The sequence below is a fragment of the Lepeophtheirus salmonis genome, chromosome 3, assembly GCF_016086655.4.
Source record: "Lepeophtheirus salmonis chromosome 3, UVic_Lsal_1.4, whole genome shotgun sequence".
NCBI classification, from domain to species: Eukaryota; Metazoa; Arthropoda; class Copepoda; order Siphonostomatoida; family Caligidae; genus Lepeophtheirus; species Lepeophtheirus salmonis.
This window is the reverse complement of record NC_052133.2, coordinates 16,281,214-16,286,923: the sequence shown is the minus strand read 5'-3', so window position 1 is coordinate 16,286,923 and position 5,710 is coordinate 16,281,214. Positions and strand designations below refer to the sequence as shown.

At 29.1% G+C, this 5,710-nt stretch overlaps 1 long non-coding RNA gene across 1 annotated transcript; it reads left to right on the top strand.

Moving 5' to 3' along the window:
- Positions 1-4,256: 4,256 nt before the first annotated feature.
- On the top strand, positions 4,257-5,462 carry LOC139904844 (uncharacterized). Its single transcript, XR_011779092.1, has 3 exons — positions 4,257-4,472; positions 4,523-4,638; positions 4,711-5,462. It is a non-coding gene; the product is annotated as an uncharacterized lncRNA (long non-coding RNA).
- Positions 5,463-5,710: the final 248 nt, after the last annotated feature.

Sequence of the window (5,710 nt, the reverse complement as noted above, 5' to 3'; positions counted from 1 at the left end):
ACCAAAAATGAAAGACCCACATCTCCTCCGTTGCAAGACTATTTTGAATAAGTCTTTTGCGTTCTTTTACACCTCCCTACAGCCCTGATGCCAACACCCTTAGTTACACATTTTGGGTGTATATCGAGGGAAAGGCCCTCATCCAAACACCAAGGCCCTCAAAGCCTCAACCAGTATTACATCCTAACCGGGTGCCAGATATTTCACCGCCTGGAAGATAACATTGTAGCTAAGGAGGCTATATTAATGGTTTAGAGAGTTCAGACACGCATTTATTTATAGTATTCATTTTGGTAAATTGAATTGATAAATACTTGATTATATCTTGTCCAAGTTTAAAATTCAAAGTATTCAGATTTTAATGGACACTCAGTACTAAACCGACACCTTTTTTGTATCAATTTCTATCTATTTAACATATTATGCATACGGTAAGTACTAATCTATTGATTGCTCATAGTTCAAAGAAGCTCCTTCTAAATTTTATTATATTCTTTGGAGCTTGTTATCTATTTGATTAGTTCACACTAAAATCTTTTGATATATTAAATTCGTTATGACTTTAGTACAGGGATTTAGAATGAGCTATTTTAACGGAATTGAATTGGAATAAATCCCTACTATAGGCTTATTATTTCCCATCCATTTTTAAAATTATTTTATCAATTTGTTAATCCTCTAATCCGCCGTTATTTCTCTGGGATATTTATCCGCCTCAGAGACTGAAATATTCATGTAGTATCTTTCATGTATCATTTTATACATAGTTATTCCTTCTAAGTAAATTCTTAATTTGGCATTTACTTTTTATATCCTATTTTTTTGCTATGTTACTTCATTAGTTTAGTAGTCGTTATCTCTATTGTATTTATCAATCTTTTAAACGAAAAAAAAACATACATAAAGGCCCAATAATCAATTGATAGCTCCAAGTCAATTCTTACAAACTATGGAAATGTTATCCAACAATTTTTGTGTATTGTACACAATTGAACTAGACCTATTTCAAACTCAACCAATCAATGTTCAGATTAATGATTAACAAAATAAAAGCAAAAACGTCGACAGCTGCCAACAATAGACACTGTCTAATTTTGTGTTAGAGAAGTAACGCTTTGTTCTAGAATTAACTAGGGAAATTTGAAAGAAAGTTTCTATGTGGACTCAGGGGGGTTTGCAGGGAATGGGCTGGAGGGAATGTAGCACAAACCCAAATTAAAGAATTTTACTTTTTACTAGAAAGTTTAATTTAATTTTTCAAAAAAAAATTGCCAAAAATTTAAATTTTTGAAAAAAATTTATCTCCAAAAAAGTTCAATTTTTCAAATTTATTAACATAAAATTTAATTTTTTAAATTTGTCTCCATAAAATTAATTTTTTTGTGATCAGTTGCGAATTTTTGAATTATTTTTTTTCAAAAAATTTAATTTATCTAATTGTTTTCCAAAAACTAAGCTTCCACCCAAAAAATAATCCTACAAACGCCCCTGGTACTTAATTTTTATCTACTCCAGTGATGAATTTGAAAAAGGGAGACGGAAGAAAAGACATACATTTTGTATAATGTATGTCTTGTTCAATAAACATTATGCACATAGTTAAAAAATAATATGATTATCCAGTATGTCAAAAAAGAAATACATAAATTTAGCATAGTCGCGCTGACAATTGGAAGAATGTTTAGGAGAAGAGTAAATATGAGATGTAAGAAAGAAACACAAACCATCTAGCAATAATATAGGCAGGATTGAATGACACCATTCTCGATCCTCAATTCTACTCCCAGTCTAACAAGAACTTTACCTTTCAACTCTGCATTGTAGAAATTTTAGGGAAAATTTTTCAAAAATCCAGCTTTGTTTAATCAAAGCCTGAAATTTTTTGGATAAACATTTCTAAAATTAAATTTTTAACGTAATTTTTCTTCTTTTTTTTAATTTTTAAAATTAAATTTTTTAGAGAAAAATTTCAAAAATCCATAATTATTACCACAAAATTTAATTTTTAGGCAAAAATTTTGCACAATTTCAGAAATTAAATTTTTTGAAATTTATTTCCAAATATTACATTTTCTATTCAGAATAAAAGATTACTTAATTTAGGAGGCGCTACAGCCCTTCCCCTGTGGATGTCCCTGCATGATGACTCTTAATATTAAAAGGAACTCACACAGATATTGAGGTTACAGAGTATCTTCACAATGAATGATCCTTTAATTAAAAGGAAATAAGATCCAGTATGTAAGGCGAAAGAGTCTCTCCGAAAAAGTTGAGATTTCTGAACATCGAGTTGAAGAGAAAAGACGTCTCCCTGGAATATCAAGCGACAAAAAAGAGAAAATAATTAAATAAAGATGATAAGTAATTAAATCAATCGGATAATATCAATTAAAACAACCTAATCTAAGATTTATTTATTTTTTTCAAAAGCTGCAAATTATGGAAAAATGCTCTTAATGTGAACAAATTGTTGGAGCTTAAATTGTTTAAATCTCATAACTTACAATTCCTTGTCAGCTTCATGGCTTTAAAAAGTATTGCGCAATATTCCTCAGCGTCATTACTTAATGTTTGTTTATCTCTATGAGAATAAGTAATGAGATTTGAATATTATAATAAGTTAAGTTCTTAGAAATAAATTTTATGATGTTTTATTCCAAACTTATACACGTCGAATCCTGTAAAATGTGGAAACTCATGTTGACTGTATTAGTTGTAATAATCACTACTCAATATTATTTATAATCTTGCAAAATCTAAAAGAAGGAATTGTTTCATCAACTTTTTGATGATACATTTCATGCTTAAATAAAACCTACAAAATATCTGTTAACATATCTAATCTAAATTATTCATTCATTGGACGTATTGTAATCCTCAAATGATCATATTTAATATATATATAGGACGACGCTTTTTGATAATAAGTAGTGATGAAAATCGTGTGTATTTTGTGCATATTAAAAAAAAAGAAACCGAAAATCAACATGGTAACTCTAATCATTTGAAGAATCAGCTGATCAGCTGAGACAAGGGAGGAGGAGCGAAGGATATAAATAAGGAAATTTTCTAGAATTACTCCGATGTCGATCCTCAATTCTACTCCGCGTGTCCAACAAGGACTCACAATTTTAACTCCCCAACAAATCTTCAAACTTACTCTCCGTCTTTTATGAGCACAGAGGATTGTTCATTCAAGTTCATTATTTCCTTAACAACATACATCTATTATCGTATCTTATAACTTTTGTAGAGAGTAAAAAATCATTGAAAATCGGTCAAAATAAAGTGGATGTGTTTGTTTGATTAGCTTATTAGATGACCCACTGATAACTGACAAAGAACTAGGTTGTCAGTAAATCCTTTCCTCTTCTTCTGATCGAATATATGTGACATTTTAACACTTTTATATATTAATTTATTTATATATCTTATAATTATTAACATTCGGTTTTTTTAGTTAAAATAAAAGTAAGTAAAACATTTTTTTAATGTGAAGGTTTTTTTAAACCCTTAAAATTTTTCATAACATTATGTTTTTCACCTGACAGTATGTGTAAGAGAAAGCATAAAACGAATATAAGGAAAAAATAAAAAACAACAGACGAGCAAATTTGTGCAAATCAAAGGAAAACTGGAGTGGGAACTCCATTCAGGGCAATTCCTCCCCCCTAATATAAAATTAATTTTGTATCTCAATTTGTTCCGAATTTATGGTCAATTATGCATTTCTGACGTTTTGTCTACCTCTATTTTTTACCTCACAAAATTTAATGACATGTTACTTTAGCCATATATAATCTTCGTACCAAGTTTGATTAAAATCGATCTTTAACTTTAACCAATCATACACTATGACGTCAATATTAAAAAGCGGGATGGAAGTCAAACATCAGTCGTACACGCGTTATGGTATGACTAAGGTTGATAATTTTGGTAAGGATACAAAAACGTGCAAGGAGAAGGGAATAAATACTTATGGCACCATTGAATAAATGATATACATCTTCTTCTATCAAGAACGTTATCAATTCCCGCCTTTAGTATTCAATATTAATATAATATTAGATGCTGATCGTCGAAAAATAACTGAATAAAATGCCTAAAATAACGTCGCCTTCGGTCTGGATTTCTGGAAATTGAGGCCCAGGAATATGGAAAATACTTACCGGACGAGAAACAGATGGCTTGTCGGATTTGTTGATATAAATATGCCTTTAGTCCCCGTCTAGAATTAAACGGCACTCATTATTCTCATCTCATATCATGAGCATGGATATTCATCTATAAAATCAAGTTAATAATGAATACATTATTTCAGACTTTAACTCTGATCTCACAAAGGTGCTTATTGCATGTAATATAATCTTATCTATTGCTAATCATCCTACGTTCAAAAAAAATTATGGAGAAATACACTGGTAAACCCGTCCCTTCCCGAGGAACCATCATTAAATTAATGGAGGATGTTGGTAATGATGTCATTTATAGAAATACCCCCATTGTAAATTGTGAAATTAAGATCATTTTCAGCATGAGTAGAATCATCCACACCAAATTACGATCAAAGTTATTAGTAAAAAGTATAAAATATTTACTAATTTCGAAATGGAACTCTGATTTTTATATTATCTAACAGTAAGTATTATTTTTTTAAATCCAATCATAAAATATGATTCTATTTCATTATATTCATAATATGATCATTAGGTTTTCCAATATTACATAGTCAATAGATATTAATTTTGTATCTCTTAAGAATTAGCTATGGTTGATAAGCTCCAAGAAATGGGGTTTAGAAAACTCATAAAAGGCAAAAACAATTGCTTCAATTGTCACAACAACGGAGGTAGTTGCATTGGGTGTAGCATTATAATTAGCAATTGTGAGTATCCTTCATGATAATAGTATGTTGTTATATAAGCATAAATAACGGGGATAAAATACTTTTGATACTCTTAATAAAGAGTAATATTGCCCGACATTACTACCTAATTAGTTTTTGCTCTAAATCTTTACAATTGATTTAATTCTAACATTTTTTTTTATTAGTATATTTATTGTCCAATTTTATGATTTTGACATTTATTATTAATAATAATTATTTAGATCTCATCGGTAGAGATATATCTATCCTGTGCACAATTGTATATAGCAACTTCCACATGAAAAAAAGGGGTGATTATTTTTGATTAAACTCCATGTCTGGTTTGTGTTTTGCAACTTAAAGTTATGACATATTTAACTGAATTCCGATGTCAAAACAAGAAAATATTATTTGGGTCAATCTATTATTTCAATATTCTGCATTTATAATTTATTGTTATTATATGTTATTTGATTCTAATTGTTTAATTTTGTATATTTATAATAAATGTATGATGGTTTACTTTTTAGTATGTAGATTATATTTAATTTAAGCCTTCTCTTTTAAACTTGTAACTTCAAATATATTTCGAACTACTCTACTTTGTCGTTTCATTAGTTATTATTCTGAGTATAGAGAATTTCATGGAGTGTGACGTTTTCAAATCTACTGTAACGAATAAAAAAGTAAAGTCAATTATACGTAGTATATCTTAATCAAATATTTAGCAAATAAATACTTTCGTTATACCCTCAAAAATCATAATAAAGCAGGCGGTTAATAATCACATCAGTATTTTAAACAATGACACCCTTCTCCTTGCACGTGATTTTCTCTACAGGA